At 47.5% G+C, this 18714-nt stretch overlaps 2 protein-coding genes and 1 long non-coding RNA gene across 8 annotated transcripts in view; 2 read left to right on the forward strand and 1 right to left on the reverse strand.

Moving 5' to 3' along the window:
• LOC147017592 (uncharacterized) overlaps positions 1-5841 on the forward strand; it is a 79591-nt gene extending 73750 nt beyond the window's left edge. For 2 of the 3 annotated variants that reach the window (XM_085847329.1, XM_085847331.1), the window contains 2 exons: positions 4447-4551; positions 4746-5841. The gene's annotated coding sequence lies outside the window, so the exon portion shown is untranslated. Of the gene's footprint in view, positions 1-2819; positions 2931-4446; positions 4552-4745 lie in introns of all 3 variants that reach the window. The other variant, XM_085847330.1, reaches the window with a different exon arrangement.
• On the reverse strand, positions 5805-13276 carry LOC147017594 (uncharacterized). The gene is made up of 2 exons (XR_015049560.1): positions 13099-13276; positions 5805-6247 (listed from the first exon to the last, which is right to left on the reverse strand). It is a non-coding gene; the product is annotated as an uncharacterized LOC147017594 (long non-coding RNA).
• The window catches only part of CSK (C-terminal Src kinase), a 104162-nt gene continuing 97897 nt past the window's right edge, over positions 12450-18714 (forward strand). The window contains exon 1 of one of the 4 annotated variants that reach the window (XM_085847333.1): positions 12450-12617. The gene's annotated coding sequence lies outside the window, so the exon portion shown is untranslated. Of the gene's footprint in view, positions 12722-13100; positions 13125-14108; positions 14295-18714 lie in introns of those variants that run through there. The other 3 variants (XM_085847334.1, XM_085847336.1, XM_085847335.1) reach the window with 3 other exon arrangements.

An 18714-nucleotide genomic window follows, 5' to 3' on the forward strand; every position in this document is an offset into this window, starting at 1 on the left:
TTAAGCGATTGATACTGCTTTTAATTACGGGTTGATATTGATAAGCACGATGACGATCTTTAAAATATGTCAGGATAATTTTGGAGAAATGTTTTGCAGAATCCCACCCCAAACATAAGATCATTTTCTGTTATCCTCATTTAAGAATTTAAATTTGAGAGATTGCGCAGTTTGAAGCCTTGCTTGAGGTTTCAGAATTTTTTTCTTCAGATTTCTGTTTCATGATTTATAAAGGGATTGCGAAGTATCAGCATCAGAGTGTCGTTTACCTGGTGTTGGCGCAGTGGTTAGGGCAGCGGCTTGGGACCCAAAAGGTCCTGAGTTCAAGCCCTGTTGGGCCACTGAATTAATATACACCAGGGGGTTGACTCAGCCTGTCATCCTTCCGAGGTTGGCGAAAAAAGTACCAGTGTACTGGGCCCGGTGTATGCCCGGGTTATAATAGGTGTACCATATCCCTGTATGTCGTATGAGGTGACCAGGTTTGCGTTAGGAAGGGCATCCGGCGTAAAAACCTATGCCAAATCATTATGCGGACAATAAAACGGATTTCCATACCGGATCGGTCGAGGCCCGGGTTACCAACGACCGCCACCGGTAACGTTGGTCAGCAGGGTACCGGTGGAAATTGTGCTACTGCTGGGCGAAGGAGGAGAAGGAGATGGGGAAGGCGGGTCCAGAGGCATTGAGAGAGGGGGAAGGGTCGAAGTGTGGAGGTGAGAGTTGGAACTCTGAATGTTGGGACTATGACTGGCAAAGGGCAAGAGTTTGGCTGATATGATGGAGAGAAGAATGGTGGACATACTGTGTGTACAAGAGACCAAGTGGATGGGGAGTAAGGCTCAGAGTATTGGAGGTGGTTTGAAACTGTTCTACCATGGTGTGGATGGGAGGAAAAATGGTGTCGGGGTAATCCTGAAGGAGGATTCTGTCAAGAGGGTATTGGAGGTTCGGAGAGTGTCGGACCGAGTGATGAGTGTGAAGTTGGAAATTGAAGGGGTGATGATGAATGGCATCAGTGCATATGCCCCACATATGGGGTGTGAGATGGAGTAGAAAGAAGATTTCTGGAGTGAGTTAGATGAAGTGGTGGAGAGTGTATCCAAGGATGAAAGAGTGGTGATTGGAGCAGATTTCAATGGGAATGTTGGGGAAGGGAATAAAGAGGATGAGGAGGTGATGGGTAGGTACGGTCTCAACAAGAGGAATGTGGAAGGGCAAATGGTGGTAGATTTTGCAAAAAGAATGGAAATGGCAGTGGTAAATACATATTTCAAGAAGGAGGAACACAGGGTGACGTACAAGAGTGGAGGAAAGTGCACACAGGTGCATTGTATCTTAAGCAGGAGATGCAACCTGAAAGAGATGAGAGACTGTAAGGTGGTGCCAGGGGAGAGTGTAGCTCGACAGCATCGATTGGTGGTCTGTAGGATGATTTTGGAGGTGAGGTTGAGGAAGAGAGTGAGGGCTGAACCAAGGACCACATGGTGGAAGCTGAAGGAGGAAGACTGTTGCGTGGAATTTAGGGAGGAGGTGAGACAGGAATTGGATGGTGGTAAAGAGGGGTGGGATGATTGGGCAACTACAGCAGAAGTGGTGAGGGAGATAGCTAGGAAGGTACTTGGTGTGACATCTGGACAGAGGAAGGAAGATAAGGAGACTTGGTGGTTGAACGAGGAAGTACAGGAAAGTATAAGGAAGAAGGGGTTGGCGAAAAAGAAGTGGGATAGCCAGAGAGATGAAGAAAGTAGGCAGGAGTACAAGGAGTGGCGGCGCAAGGCAAAGAGAGAGGTGGCAAAGGCTAAGGAAAAGGCATATGGCGAGCTGTATGAGAAGTTGGATTCAAAGGAAGGGGAAAAGGATTTGTACCGATTGGCCAGACAGAGGGACCGAGCTGGGAAGGATGTGCTGCAGGTCAGGGTGATAAAGGACGCAAATGGGAATGTGCTGACAAGCGAGGAGAGTGTGTTGAGAAGGTGGATGGAGTACTTTGAGGAGCTGATTGAAGAAAACGAGAGAGAGAGAGAGAGAGAGAGAGAGAGAGAGAGAGAGAGAGAGAGAGAGAGAGAGAGAGAGAGAGAGAGAGAGAGAGAGAGAGAGAGAGAGAGAGAGAGAGAGAGAGAGATGGAAGAGGTGGAGATAGTGAATCAGGAAGTGGGATGGATCAGTGAGGATGAAGTGAGGACTGCTATGAAGAGGAGGAAGAGTGGAAAGGCGGTTGGCCCAGATGATATACCAGTGGAGGCATGGAAGTGTTAAGGAGAGATGGCAGTGCGGTTTTTAACCAGATTGTTTAATAAAATCTTGGAACGTGAGAGGATGCCAGAGGAGTGGAGATAAAGTGTACTGGTTTCGATTTTCAAGAACAAGGGTGATGTGCAGAGCTGTGGTAATTACAGAGGGATAAAGTTGTTAAGCCACACCAGGAAGTTGTGGGAAAGAGTAGTGGAAGCGAGGTTGAGAGGAGAGGTGATGATTTGTGAGCAGCAATATGGGTTTATGCCAGGAAAGAGCACCACTGATGCGATGTTTGCTTTGAGAATGTTGATGGAGAAGTATAGGGAAAGCCAGAAGGAGTTACATTGTGTGTTTGTGGATTTAGAGAAAGCTTATGATAGGGTGCCAAGAGAGGAGTTGTTGTATTGTATGAGGAAGTCGGGAGTGGTAGAGAAGTATGTGAGGATGGTGCAGGAAATGTATGAGGACAGTGTGACAGCGGTGGGGTGTGCGGTAGGAATGACGGATCGGTTTAACGTAAAAGTGGGATTGCACCAAGGATTGACTCTGAGCCCTTTCCCTTTTGCATTGGTGATGGACAGGTTGACGGACGAGATCAGACTGGAGTCTCCATGGACTATGATGTTCGCGGATGACATCATTATCTGTAGGGAGAGTGGGGAGCATGCTGAGGCGAGCCTCGAGAGGTGGAGGTACGCACTGGAGAGCAGGGGGAATGATAGTCAGTAGGAGTAAGACAGGGTACATGTGCATAAATGAGAGGGAGTGTGGTGGTGTGGTGCGGTTGCAAGGAGTTGAGGTGGGGAAGGTGGATGGCTTTAAATACTTGGGATCAATTGTCCAAAGTAATGGAGAGTGTGGTAGAGAAGTGAAAGAGAGAGTGCAGCCAGGATGGAGTGGGTGGAGAAGAGTTGCAGGAGTGATTTGTGACAGAAGGGTAGCTGCAAGAGTGAAGGGGAAAGTATATAAGACGGTAGTGATACCAGCTATGTTGTATGGTTTGGTGTTAAATCCTGTCTAAAAGCTAATCCTGTCTCGTCGGTGTTCAAGGCCTGTTCCATTATAAATCCCATCGCCTTGATTTGTTTCATGAGCTGCACATGAGAATGCGTGTTTGAGAACAGGAGTTCGAATCCTGGAGTCGGAAATTAAGTGTTTGGCAATAAGGTTCGAAAACGGAGTTAGAAAATGAACGTTTGGGAATATGGCTTGAAGGATAATGAAGGTTTGAAGGACAATGAAGGTTTATGAATGAGGAAGAGTGGAATGGGGAAGATTCTTTAACGTTTAAATTTATTACAACACTTTATTTCCCATTGGACCCGACAATTATTGACCCTGTAATGGCGGCCCATACAGATGCCAAATTTTCTCCTTGAGCCAAACGATGCAACAAATCGATCTTTTCACCCAACATCATTAACTTTCCCTGTCTTTTGGTACAACTAACTTTGTCCATCACTTTACATTTGGCTCATTAAAAACGGTGTGAGAGAAACACAACAAGGCTCGTAATGGAAGGTAACCGTTCATGCACAGGACGCAAACGATGACTCATCTCAGCTCAAAAACCACGATTGGTCGAAATGACATCACACGATAACAGAATCGGAACACAATTGTTTGCCTGCAATTGGTAGAAACCCGTAACAGTGGAACCCACGATATTGGAGGGTTTCCCACTGATGATTTAGAATGATGCGAAGCATGTGCAGTATGCGGATGGCTTTGCAGATTTTGCTTTGCTATGTGGTTTGCACAGCAGGTGTTGGTGGCTGACATCAAGGCCGAGACATTCAAGTGAATGGACCTCATCCTGTTGCTGTCCATCTTGATTTTTTTTTGTTTGTTTGATGATTCTTTCAGAGCAACAGAATAAGACTGAGATGTCCCAAGATTTAAAGGTTTAGATTTGAATCAATTTCAGATCAGGAGAGAGTGAGACAGCTGATTTCTTCCTGTCATTAGGATGTGGGTACTGCACGATGTAATAGTAAGTCAGCTGCAAAAAGGAAGAGATGGTTTTCCTGAGCATCAGATGGTTGGTTTCTGAAGATGACAAACAAGATTTGGCCCAAAACACTTCCTTGGTGTACTCCAACCTCTTCTGGGATAGGAGGGGAGGGGATTTATTGATAGCAAAGTGATGACTGTTTTGGTGCAGGCATCCTGAAAGCCTGGTATGAAGTCTTGCTTTCTCTGCCACAGGTAGGACTGAGCTTGGAAAGATGAGCAGAAGTATGCAAACAAGCTCTGCTCTGGTATGACTTGGCCAGGATTTGAACCACTCATCTCCCAGACTCGAAGACTTTGGTACGTGCTTCTTCATTGCTTCATGCTCAGCATTTAAAGAGATAGAGCATGGACAAAAAACGCTGGGAAGGCAATGGCAAACCCCCAAGTATAACCCTGTCTAAGAAACTGCCTCGGCGGTACCAACCCGCATCAAATCAAATCATGCAAACAAGCCCCTCACACCATTTTTTTTGGACCTGGTCGTTTTTCAGAACAATGCTTTACAGAAAGCAAAGAAAAATATCCTGAGGAGAGACAAGAAGAAGTGATGGAAGAACATAAGAAGTACCAGCTCCATCAAAGTTAAGTATTTTTTTTATTCAGCCAAAAGCTAAAACATGTTTTCTGTCATATTTTTCACACCACCTATGATTAAAATACAGTTCTGGAAGTGGTCCAAATTCTCCTGCAATGACTCTAACCTTTTTTTTTGTATGTCAGGAACATTAAAAACACTGTGTCAGGTAAGTAAGGCCAAAAAAAAAAAAATGTTGCATTGGCGTAACGGGTCACTGAAAAATAGGGTAGGTCGGTCGGGATTTTTTTTTTCCTAATAAATCCCTCCCAAAATCTCCCCCGGCTCGAGTACCACCCTTTTTGTCGGCGGGTTCTGTCCGAAACACTTCCGGGTTTTTGCGATCGCGATCGCAATCAACAAGATACTTGAAAACGATAGCAAAACAACAAAAATAGCAATAAAATAGGGTCGGCAAAATTTTTCGATAGCAAAAAAACAAAAAAAAAACGTAGGGTCGGCGGAATTTTTAGGGTCGGGCGGGTTACGCCAATGCAACATTTTTTTTTTTTTGGCCTAATTGGAAGATGGAGATCGTCTCAAGAAGACTGCAGCAAAAGCCAATGAAGCCTTTGCAGCTCCTGTGTGAAGCGGGGCCATCGCCGTTAAATACAAAACACACAGGAAATGGCTCTCTGTGCTGAGGCGCGGCGGTGATGGTGAATTGTTAACCCTCAGCCAGACAAAGATCCCCGGAGGGTTAATCGTGTTACGTGAATCACTTCAAGGGATGTGCGAACCATTTTGTGATTATTGGAGGAATGTACTGTGTGGCACGAACGTCACTTTACCTCTCAGTGAAGCATTCGCTTTTAAATTGTTTTAATATGCAGGTTTAATTTTCAGTACTGACCAGGAAGTACGATTGCACTCCACATGTTAGAATGGCATGGGGAAGAATGGCATGGGGTAAAATGGCCACCCATTCAAATGTGTACAAAATTATACGCTTAAAAACTACGAGAGAGTCAAGTCATTTAAAGGACAAACGTTTTATTCTGAAACATTTTCAATTCTAACAAGATTGAAAAACATGCCAAAATACATCGTCAACACACCAGATCAAAGATCGCAAAATCACCACTTTGTTCATCCCCAAAAAGTTGATAATGCCATCGTGCTGAGTACAATAATGGCTGAAACAAAAACAATGATTCCAACAGAAGGAAGTGACATTCTCTCTTGGATATTGCACCTGTACCAAAAGAAAAATCAATTTTTTTAATCGGATTAAAAAAAATGTATACACCACAAAAGTGCACTGAGGAAATGATGTCGCGTTGGCAGGACAACACATTGCGTGGTTTTGCACTCTTGTAGAATTTGGCCGCCATTGCTTTGTGGAGATGGTGCAGTGTTTGTGGAGATGGTGATTTTTCGCTTTTCTTCTTCGTCTTCCTCTTTTCTTGTGCTGTAGTCCTGCATAAATGCATGTGAACGACATTCACCCACGTTTTTGTTTTCCAGCACATTTTTCAGCATAATTTACATTTTTGTTTCCAAATTATTTTTGATCAATTTCAGTCATAGGCAAGAACTTTTCAAAAAAATTCTTATAATAAATGATGGAGCCGAGCTGGTCCATACCCAGACTCCACCACTGTAGTTGTATGAAATATCATCATTTAATTTAATTCTCTCAGGTCCATTGTTGGTTGGGGGCCCATTGTGGTTTCGTTTGTCTTATGCTCCAAGGGCAGTTTGCATTTTGGTAAGATTCGGCCTTGTACCTGCTTCATGATTGTGGGGAAAAAGACCGTGTTCATGCGAATAAGTTTTTCTAATGTTGGCGATTGATATTAGAAAGTTTCTTCAATGACAAACTCAGGATTCCAATCCAATTCCAAGTAAAACATCATACCCTCCACAGCCTGCAGCTATTGACATTGACACAAAATTCTTCTTCTTCTTCTTCTTCATGCTTATGGCAGCTTGGTTTCCAGGTAGCTATCATTTTGTTTGGGTGCGGCTGTGCCGCTGACACTTTGCTCCTCTCCCAGAATACTGGTTCTCATTTTGTCGACCTCAGAATGATGACAGGCTGAGTTAACCACAATCAAATACCACCCATCACTTCGCTGACAGGAATACTGAAGGGTGTGGAGGGGGTTCGGAGAGAGAACGGGGAAAGTGAAGAGGTGGAGGGGAAAGGAAAGCGGAGGGAGGGGGGAGTGGAAGACAGTGTGAGGTGAGAGGAAGGGAAGGCAGAGGTGAGGTGGAGCGTCAATTACAATTCATACTGTTTCATCAAAATTATTCTGCGTTGAATAACAGTGAAGATGGAAACAAAATTACGTCTGAAATCCATTTTCTACTGGTCATACTCTAAACACGGCCCAGAGACAAACACTGCTCGGACACATCCAAAGATAAACTACCGTCCAGGCAAGTCTGGAGACAACCTCCCGTCCTTGAGTAGCCTTCACAGAAAAACAACATTGCATTTATTGAGACGTTTCAGGAGGATGTCCACAATAATATTTATAAACAGCTGCCAATCATGATGTGACGGGTGAAAAAACAAAATTGGCACCGCTCGCTCGGGGTGACTGAGCAGGTACAGCTCGCTCGGGGTGACGGAGCACGCACCGCTCGCTCGGGGTGACGGATCATGCACCGCTCGCTCGGGGTGACGGATCATGCACCGCTCGCTCGGGGTGACGGAGCACCCACCGCTCGCACGGGGTGACGGAGCACCCACCGCTCGCACGGGGTGACGGAGCACCCACCGCTCGCTCGGGGTGACGGAGCACCCACCGCTCGCACGGGGTGACGGAGCACCCACCGCTCGCACGGGGTGACGGAGCATGCACCGCTCGCACGGGGTGACTGAGCATGCTCCGCTCGTTTGGGGTGACGGAGCACGAACCGGTTGCTCGGGGTGGCGGAGCACGCACCGCTCACTTGGGGTGACGGATCATGCACCGCTCACTCGGGGTGACAGAGCACGAACCGCTCGCTTGGGGTGACAGAGCATGCACCGCTCGCTCGGGGTGACGGATCACGCACCGCTCGCTCGGGGTGACGGATCACGCACCGCTCGCTCGGGGTGACGGAGCACGCACCGCTCGCTCGGGGTGACGGAGCACGCACCGCTCTGTCTGGGTGAAGGAGCACACACCGCTCGCTCGGGGTGACGGAGAACGCAACGCTCGCTCGGGGTAACGGAGCATGCACCGCTCGTTCGGGGTGCCTGAGCACGCACCGCTCGCTCGGGGTGACGGATCACGTACCGCTCGCTGGAGGTGATGGATCACGCACCGCTCGCTCGGGGTGATGGAGCACGCACCGCTCGCTCGGGGTGACGGAGCACGCACCGCTCGCTCGGGATGACTGAGCACGCACCGCTCGCTCGGGGTGACGGAGCACGCACCGCTCGCTCGGGCTGACGGAGCACGCACCGCTCGCTCGGGGTGACGGATCACGCACCGCTCGCTCGGGGTGACTGAGCACGCACCGCTCGCTCGGGGTGACGGAGAACGCGACGCTCGCTCGGGGTGACGGAGCACGAACCGCTCGCTCGGGGTGACGGAGCACGCACCGCTCGCTCGGGGTGACGGAGCACCCACCGCTCACTCGGGGTGATGGAGCACGCACCGCCCGCTCGGGGTGACGGAGCATGCACCGTGCGCTCGGGGTGGCGGAGCACGCACCGCTCGTTCGGGGTGACGGAGCATGAACCGCCTGCTCGGGGTGATGGAGTGTGCACCGCTCTCTCATATTTTTTTTTTTTTTTTTGTATACCTTGGTCGAGGCTCGCATGAGAGCAAACACACAACTCACAGCAAGGAGGCATGAGACAAGAGGGGCGGGAGTGGAAGGGACAAAACAGTGGGGAACAGACACATTAGGTGAACTGTGGAAGGGAGAGGGATGGGGATGGGACGGGGAACATGGCGAAGAGAAGATGGACATTTCAGGGACTTTCAGGAAGGAAAGCAGGAGAAATGAAGGAAGTGGGCTTGGGTGGATTATCGGGGGTAGAAAAGATCGAGGATTTGGATGGGGGAAGATAAGAGGTGGTGGTGAACAGCTGTTTTGAAAGCCTGGAGGGAAGAATGGGAAAGAATAGAGTGAGGAAATTTATTCCAAAGGCGGGAAAAAAGAGGAATGAAAGAGTGAAGATGAGCAGTGATTCGTGATTTTGGTAGTTTTACCAGAAGGGGGTTGTTGGCGGACCTTGAGCGCCCTGTGGAAATGTGGTGGGGACAAATCGCAGAGAGAGCAGGGGGGCAAGGCTGGAGAGGAGTCGGTAGAAGACAGAAAGACCACCGACCAACCTGCGGTGATTGAGTGAGAGGCCCAAAGACTCAGCTTCATTGCGGGAGATGCCGATGATCTTAAATGCCCTGGTTTCGACAGCGTTAAGTCGAGAAAGGTGGGAGGCAGGAGCACCAGCCCAGAGGGGAGAGCAGTACTCCATCAGGCTACGGACAAAAGCTTTGTAAGTGGTCAGGAGCTCAAGAGGGCCGAGGAAGGACTTAGCACGACGGAGGATTCCCAGTCGGCGACTGGCTTTTGAGGCGAGGTTGGAAATGTGACTTTCCCAGGAAAGGTCATGGCAGATAGTGAGACCTAGAAGCTTGAAAGAAAAGACTTCTTCCAGAGGATTGTTGAGAAAGTGGATGGGGGGTTTTGTAAACGGTCCTTTCGAAGAGACATAGTGAGAGTGTGAGATTTGTCTGGATTGAAAGACATGTTCCACGTGTTGGACCAGTTTGTGATTTTATCCAGATCTGCAGTGAGCGAAGAAGCTGCTGCTTGCCGGTCTGAGGGATGACAGATGGTACGGCAGAGGGTGGAGTCGTCGGCAAAGAGAAATAGAGGATTTTCCAGAGAGTCCGAGAGATCATTGATGAAAACCAGAAAAAGAACAGGGCCCAGAACGCTACCTTGAGGAACTCCAGCCTGCACAGGAAGAGGGGATGAAAGAACTCCATTTAGGGCCACACGTTGACTGCGACAGGAGAGGAAGTCTGCGAGCCATGAGTGGAGATGGCCTTGAATACCATGGGAAGAGAGTTTGGTGAGTAGGGCAGGGTGCCAGACTGTGTCAAAAGCACGTGATATGTCCAGGGATACGGCTCGGATTTCCTGTCTGGCATTGAGGACCTCCATCCATTGATGGGAGAGCAGAAGCAGCATATCCAGGGTAGAGTGACCTGGTCTGAAACCAAATTGATGATTGGAAATCAAGCCATTGGAGAAGAGGAAGGATTTCATATCTGAAGCGATGATGGATTCCATCACCTTGCTGATGATTGGGAGAAGGCTGATTGGTCTGTAGTTATAGGGATCTGTTTTTGCACCTTTTTTATGCAGGGCAGTGATGTTAGCAGATTTCCAAGCAGATGGCAGATGACCTTGGGCAAATGAGAGGGTGAATAGAACAGAGAGAGGGTGAGCAAGAGCAGAAGAGCAGGCTTTGAGGACACGTGGGCTGATGCTGTCTGGACCGGTTGCAGAATCTGACTCGAGGTTTGAAAGCAAGCTCTCCACCTTGTCAGGAGAAAAGGATACAGAGTCCATGGACAGTTGGGTGCGACTGGGTAAAGTGGGTAGAGATAGTGATGGGTTTAGGACACAAGATTTAGCTGCAAACACCGAGTTTAGACATTCAGCTTTATCACGTGTGGAATCAGCAGTGCGGCCATTTGAGGTAAGGGAGGGGATGGAGGGGGAACATACACCAGAAACAGATTTGATTAAACGCCACCAGGATTTTGGGGAGGGAGAGAGGTTTGAGAGTTCAGACTTGAGATGAGAAAGATGTTGTTTTCTGGCTCTCCTGAGGGTAGATACACACTTGTTCCGAGCTTTGTGGAAAGAACTGATATTGCCCTCAGTTGGGTTTGCTTTCCATGAGGCAAAGGCAAGTTGTTTCAGGACAACTGCCTCGCCACAAGCTTCAGTAAACCAAGGGCGGGAGGAAGGGTAAGACAACTGAACACGAGAGGGGATAAATCTGTGCATGAGGGAGAGCAAGTTTCTTTGAAAGAATTCCCAGGATGAGTTGATGTTTGAGAAAGTAGTGATAGGAGACCAGTCTGTAAGTTTGATGGCTGCTCGGAGACCCTGCCAGTCGGCTTGAGTGAAATGCCAGACTCGACGGCGGTGAGGTGGTTCTCTGATAGCAGCCAGAGAGATGTCCACTTTGACAAGGACGTGGTCAGAAGAACCAATTGGAGCGAAGGAAGAGCAGCAGATATTGTCAGGGAAATTTGTCAAAACCAGATCCAGAAGAGATGGAGTACCATTGGTTGAGATCCGGGTCGGGAAGTTGACTGATTGAGTCAGTCCCAATGAGTCGCAGAAAGCTTTTGCTGAGGTGCCATGGCAGGTGAGAGAGGTACCCACACCTAGCCAACTGGCGTGATGACAATTGAAGTCACCACATAAGAGGAAGAGAGAGTTTGGATGAGAAGATAGAAGATGGTCCATGTTTTCGGATAGTGAGGTGTAGATGGAGTCATCACTGTTCGGTGGACGGTACAGTACACATATAAACATGAGGTGGGAGTGGAGGGGAAGCCGAAGCCAGAGGTATTCCTGGGGGTGTGGGGGAGTGAGAGCAGTGCATGGAGAGTGAGGAATAGAGTCTTTGATGAAGAACATCATGGTGACATAGCACGCACCGCTCACTTGGGGTGACATGGCATGGCAAAAGTGAGTGAACAACCCCTCCCCTCCCTTCCCCCTTCCTCCTCCTCCACCCTCTCCTTCCTCCTCCTTCTCCCTCTCCCCCCTTTCCCCCTCCTCTCTCCCCTTTCCCCCTCCCATCTTTCCTCTCCACTCCCCCTCCCTTCTCTCCTTCACTCTCCCTTCCCTTCCCCCTTTCCTCTCCCCTTTCCTCCTCCTCCTCTCCTTCCCTTTTCCCCTTCCCTCTCCCCCTTCCCCTTCCCTCCCCCTTTCCCCCTCCTTTCCCTCCCCCTCCCTTCCCCCTCCCTTCCCCTCCCCCTTTTCCCCTCCCTTCTTCTCCCATCTTTCCTCTCCTCATTTCCTCCTCTCCTCCCCCTCCCCCGTTTCCCCTCTCACCCTCCCCCGTTTCCCCTCTCACCTTTCCCCCTCCCTCCTTTCCTCACCCTCCCCTGTTTCTCCTCTCCTCCTTTCCTCTCCTCCCTTCCCCCTTCCCCCTCCTCCCTTCCCCCTTCCCCTCCTCCCTTCCCCTTCCTCTCCTCCCTTCCCCTTCCCCTTCCCTCTCCTCCCTTCCCCTTCCCCTTCCCCCTTCAACCCCTCCCCCCTTCGCCCTTCCCCCTTCCCCCTTCAACCCCTCCCCCCTTCCCCAATGCTCGAAGTGAGATGTTAGTCATTTTTCGTTGCAGTAAAAATATATAGGGGTGAATAATTTTAGTCAGTCATTTAAAATGCCTGACTTTCCCTGAAAATATATATATTTCTAAAGTAACTAATAATACTTTTATTTTTGAAACAAATGCAAGTCCACAACCCCGTGAGTTATATTCTTATAACTGTGGTGTGATCGTGGTGATGGATGCTCTTGGCACCGTCATTTTGATGGGATTTACACCAGTAACTAGGTTACCAATTTGTAATTGGTACTCAAATAATAAAAGGCCAAACATCAGCACATGAAGAAGAAGAAGAAGAATATTAATAGGATAAAGAAGATGAAGAGATATTACATTTCCCCGCCCTGTTTCTCAGTAACCGGAAACAACGTTCTGCTCATTTATCGATTTCCCCGCGAAGGCTGTTTCGGGTTTCTCTTCACCGAAGTCTCGTCTTCTGCTCTCAGGAGTTCCCTCGTCATCGAACGCGAAAATTCGAGGCAAGTCTGGGGAATTCGTCCTGCGGTGCCGCTTACCGCGCTCAGGCTTCAGCGAGTGCAGGCCTTTCATGGATCCTCGGTCTTGCCTTGTGCTGCTCCCCCTGGTGAGGCCGCGCCTCTCCTGCACGGACGGCTAGGCAAGACGCGGGCCTCGAGGTTGCGGCATTTTCCTCGGCGTTTCCGTTGTGTTACGGAAGCTTAACTTTTCCGTTTCCTCGATGTCCCCGGGAATTTCGCCTGTCCTCGGATTGTTTATAAACACGAATCGGGGCAAGAACGTTTTGCCGGAGGGGGGGGGGGGATTGTTTCCGGGATAATGTTTAACACTGATAAAGGTGGCGACGTGAACAGGTAGCTTTGATTATGAACATTTGTACATGCGGAGATAAAATACAATCTGTACATCGCATACGAATCGACGTGCTTTTCAAAAGCGATGGACGTCAGAGCATCTGGAACGAGGAAATAATGAATTACCAACCTCGGGGGTGACCGACACAACGCCAGGTCGGTGGTTCGAACCTCAGCCGAGGCATACCAGAGAGTAAAAACCGTACGTGTTGCTTGACGCTCAACATTTAAAAGGATAGAGCACGGACAAACAATCATATGGTGGTAGCCCTTGATGGGCTGCCTCCTGCGTTGAAATTCCTTCTCAGGGAACTCTTATTAATTAATTAATTAATTAATAGAATAGGGGAGTGGCGACGTTTTACTTGTCTTTGTTTGTGTACAGCATATATCAAAAAGTTGTGGACGGATTCGGATGAAATTTGGTGGACACGTTGGGTGTGTGACAAGTACGAACTGATTCGATTTTGGTGAAGATCCGGATCTGATAATTACCTCCACCACTGAAGGTGAAGGAGGTTTTTTTTCACCCCCTTTCTGTCTGTCTGTCTGCCTGTCTGTTTGTCTGTTGTGTACACTATATCTCAAAATGGTGTGTGTGTGTGTCAAGGACGAATTGATTCGATTTTGGTGAAGATCCGAATCTGGATTCGGATCTGATTTTTTTAAGTGATTCTTCACCATTGAGAGATGAGGCCAAAAACCATATACAGTAGTCCTGTATTGCATGATGTTTCAAAAAATTATTGGGTCCAATCTGTTCTTGTCGATCAGCCAATGTGTAGTGGAGGTATGCACTCCATTGAGTGCCCTTGTTATTTTTTTTTTTAAATTTCTTTCTGAAACGTGTGAGATTATGAACTGGTACGAGTTTGTGGTTTAAATGACACAGGTCCAAGTGTGTGTCGTGCAGTGATTGACGCGTGACCTTGTTCTTTATCGAATGCCTTGCTTGTTGCGTGGGTGGTATCCTATCTGCGATCGCAGCTTGCGTGATGTGTTTTGATAACAGCCAGAACACTGTCGGGCCACATTACGGGAAATGGTGGTATTGCCAAGTCTCCTTGTGATTTCGGCTTTTGGCTCCCCTTCGTGTTATTTTTGATGTTGCTTCATGTGGCAGAGGTTTTGAGTGTTTTGTTTGGGCGTACTTAATGCTTATTGGAAGGTTTAATTTCTGGAATGATTGTCGGATCAGCGGCATTTCCCTTTGAACCGCGTATCCACTTTACCCCGCGTGGTTTCTTCATGCCGTGGATTTCTGCTCGTCGGTGACAGCTGCCATATTCCTTTGATGTTGGGATTGCTGATGCTCTGAAAATTGAGGTATCACATTGAACAAGAAACATCAAGCCATTTGTGGGGCTTTGTCAGGATCTTTATGTGATTAGGTGGTTTTAAAAAAGTTACCATGTCGATCAATGTTTGTTTTGTGCCGATAAACATATATATTGTATCGCAGACATCACAATCACCCATCCTTTCATATGTTGCCCATCAGGCCTGCCAATATCCATATACAAGTACCGATCTATTGTTCTTGCTGCCACTACCTTTCCAGGGACACTATTCCAGACATTAATTACTCTCGGTGAAAGACCCCTGCTTTAGTACCATCTTAACTCATTCCGGCAAGACTATGGCCCCCTGTCACTGTCTGTTCTGTTGAAAAACATGTACATTTGTCATATGGATCTGCATCTACAATGTAGACTTTGTAAAGAAAAAAGTTTTGGAATATTTTAATATTATATTGTTGTGGAAATGGCCCTTAGTATGCTATAAAATATAGGATTAGCCCAGACCTCCCATTAAATGCATGTTTAGCCAGGTTGTTCGGTAAATGGATGCCACATGTGTGTCGGGAGGTGTAGGATGCATGTTTATTGTTTGTACATTGGTGGTGTACCGAGAGCTTCTTCTTCCTTCCCCTCTCCGGCGAGGTTATTGTTCGTACATTGGTGGTGTACCGAGAGATTCTTCTTCTTCCTTCCCCTCTCCGGACGAGGCCCCGCCCAGTCGGCTGAGAGGGAGTTGCCTAGAGAAGGAAGTGAAACTGAGGGGAGGAGCCAGGGGGCTTCGAGGCGAGCGAACGTAGAAAAGGCAGTGTGGATCTGTGACGAGAGTGGTGGTGCGATTGGCAGTAGGAGAAACTGCATGAGGGTATTTGCGATCGGCTTTTCGTAATAAGCGAGCCGAAGGAAGGGACTGAATGAGGTCTGTCTGCCATCGGCTGGGAGAAGATCTGCCTGAGGTCGAGTGTGCGATCGGCAGTAGGAGGAACTGAACTTAAGGGTCGAATCTGCCGAAGGAGGAACTGAACCTGAGGGTTAGGCTGCAATCTGCTTCGAGAGGACCTGGCTGCTGTGTGAGTCTGGAGTCGGCTTCGAGAGGAGGTCATCGACAGGTTCAACCTGCGTCGAACCACGGAGCCTCTGTCCTGACTCACGGTACAGCGTGACACGTTTGTCGATCCGCCTGTGGAGCCCAGGTCTCGATTTGGCCTGGCCTGGACTTGTAAGCTGGACCTTGTGAGAAGCCAGCTGAGACCACCATCGATCTGACGGTCTTGTGCCGTCGACATTGCGTGGGGTCAGAACGTGCTGAGGAGGGCGTGCGCAAGCAGTGCCTTGAGAAGGAAGAGTACGGCGCCGCCATCTTTCCACGTGGCGTGCTCGAGCTTGGGGCTCAAATCCGTGGACATCGACTTGTCACGAGCCACATTCGTGCTTTTGACACTTTCCTCTCGTCCATGAAACATCACCAAGTACTCTGTCTTGTCTGCATGCTGTCTCTCTTCTCTGCATGTCATTTAAGGCTTATCTCGTTAGAGTCCCCTTCAAAACCCACAATCCATAGCTCCCTAGTTAAGAACGGGTTATAGATTAATTATAACATTGTCGTGAATGCTTTGCTTGTGTCGTGTTCGCCGATGTCCCCAATAAATCTGGCTGATTCATATGAAGTTCCCGCTTTGAATTAATTATTGCCTCATCGAGGAACGATCCTCTCAATTTGGATATAAAAACTAAAATGGTTAAAGACTGGTAGACTCCGCTTGGTCTCTGACAAAACCAGTCTGTAACCGGGGTCTATTCCCCCAGCTGGTAAGGTACAGGTGTATTTTGGTATCGTGGTTCGAGACTTGTAACCCGAGAATTGTGCCGAACCAGCCGGCGTTATAGCCCCGGAGACGGCGGTGGTGAGGGTGGCGCCAAATCTGTGCGAAATAGTGTGCGAAATCGAGAATAGTGTGCGAAAACCCAAACTGGTTATGGACAGTGATTGAAGCACTCGTCCGAATCCCGCCACCGCTGAATCCGTAACAATATAAATGTTCACATCTGGGAGTTACCCCGATGCTTTAAAAGTGTGGATCTTCACCACCTCTACCACAATGTATATCGTATGAGGTGGATAAGACACAATTAAAGTTGAGTGCTCGGTATACCAAATGATTGTGGACTTTCTGATAATGTTCCACAACAACATTGCCCATTTTTTTTTCTTTCAACCTTATCCAAATCTGATCTGGTACAGGAACAAAAAAAAAACACAACTATATATATATATATATATATATATATATATATATATGTATATATATATATATATATATATATATATGTATATGTATATATGTTGTTCGTCTTTCCGCTGCTCCCATTCGGGGTCGCCACAGCGGATCATCCGTTATGGTCCGCATACTGATTTGGCACAGGTTTTACGCCGGATGCCCTTCCTGACGCAACCCTGGTCGCCTCTTACGACACAGGGGTAAGGATTGGGTTTCACCATGATTCCGGGCTGCCCTACACCCTCTCATAGCGCGGTCCAGTGCAGGGCTCCCGTCCTCAAGCGATCCTCCAACCCAAGCATGCATGCTAAGAAAACTCCAAGGAAGTGCAAGAGTGAAAATTGGATGTTTGGGTTCATTAAAATGCCTCTTTTTAAGTTGATTAACGGCCATATTTAATTATATCCTTCATCAGGCGATCCTTGGCCACCTCACTCTCTGGGTCTTAAGGTGTTTCCTGGGTAACCTCGCTGGGGTCTGTAGCTGCCATTTTTTTTTGGCCTGCTCAACCTCACCTTGACTTGGAACAGGCTGCAATGATTTCTTAACGATAAAGTTGTTGTTTTCACTTTCTTCACTCATATTATGGAATGCCTGCTCATCATAGCTATGAATGGCTGTATACATTGAAATGCTTATAAACATCCAGAGACGTCAGCATTCGTGTCTTGACATTTTGGGTGTCTCCAGGAGGTGTATTTTTAATATGTGGCTAATCGTGTGCCAAACTAGCCGTTTTTTTAAGAACCGTTTCGTTGGAGTGCTTTCGCCACTAGGCGACCACTCTCCAAGCTGCTTGGTTGTTGGTTTGTTTAAAAGTATCTGTGCTCTCAAGGAATATCAATTAGCCAGACGTACGTTTCCACTGTGTTGGGCCCTGTGGTGCCGTGCGGTTGGTGCCTTGGGAGGTGTCTCGTCTGCTGAAGATGTGCAATTTTATTTTAACAAGATATCACTTTGTTTAACCCTTTGTGCGATCTCCTATTGTTATCCACCTCTCACGTCGACATCAATACATATATAACTAGAGAGTTGGTGTCAAAGCCACCCAATGCTCGCCTGTTTATACATTTATCGTTTTTAAAAGACTAGTCTAATAATATTTTTTATAAAGCATTGCAGTGAAGTCTGATCCAAATAATTTTAAAGCAATAAATGTATTTGTATATTGTAATCAGTAAAAAAGTGTGGTAGATAAAAACATTAGAAAGGAAATAACTTGCACCAAAAACTTTAACATTTTCACGCTCACACCGGGGGTATCGCTATAGCTCTCTGTTCTTCAAACAGGCGAGCTAAAAACAATAAGATCCATCCGACCAGGTGTTTACCGTGATCTGGTTGTGAAGGCAGAGAGCAGAGATCAACATTTTGTGTTCTGTGCCTTGATATATTTTTCAATTGAATTTTGCTAATTTCCCACTTGAATTCCTCTTTCAAACAACTAAGTGTGTGTGTGTGCACGCGCGCACATATACATATCCACACACACCAAATGACTTGCGGTGAGCATCGCCACGGATTATGTCTCACGGTAAAACCGCATAATCTGCACAGAGCAACTGTCCGTCTGCCATCCAGACGATTGTTCCTGCTAATGCAAACCATTCAACTGGAAGGCACGTGATGTGATCGGCGTGCAAATCGAAACGTGTGGAGTGTGACGAGCCTCCCCCGATCCTCATTGGACACAGTCTTACATAGGCCTGATAAGGGCAAATCACCCCAAAATCCGCATCAGTGGCTCCGCTTGATGTTTAACTGATGTTGACCATATAATCTTTGTCTGTTAGAAAGTCACCGGATATTTTGTCGAAAAAAAAATTAAAATCTCCACATGTGGTGTCATAGGTCAAATGGCTTGACATCTTTGATATGATTTTTTATTTTTTTTTTGTGAATACTAAACCTTAAAATTTCTGCAGGATGGCTCGACAGATCGAGGGGAACTTCACCCATATGTTCTCCAAGTCTTAGGGATACCATGGTGTTCACAAATAATTAATAGCGAACGCAGTGAGCTTCATACTTAACGCGTGCACATGAGAGAATAGGAAACAACAACACAATACCCTTGGCAATTTGGAATCCGTGTCGTTGGCTATGACCCTTTTGCTTCCAGTTTTTTTTTAAATGCTGTGCGGTGTATAAACACGATTGGGTTTTATT

This window comes from Eptatretus burgeri, chromosome 11 (assembly GCF_056783735.1).
Source record: "Eptatretus burgeri isolate ZD-2024b chromosome 11, Ebu_testis_v1, whole genome shotgun sequence".
Lineage (NCBI taxonomy): Eukaryota > Metazoa > Chordata > Myxini > Myxiniformes > Myxinidae > Eptatretus > Eptatretus burgeri.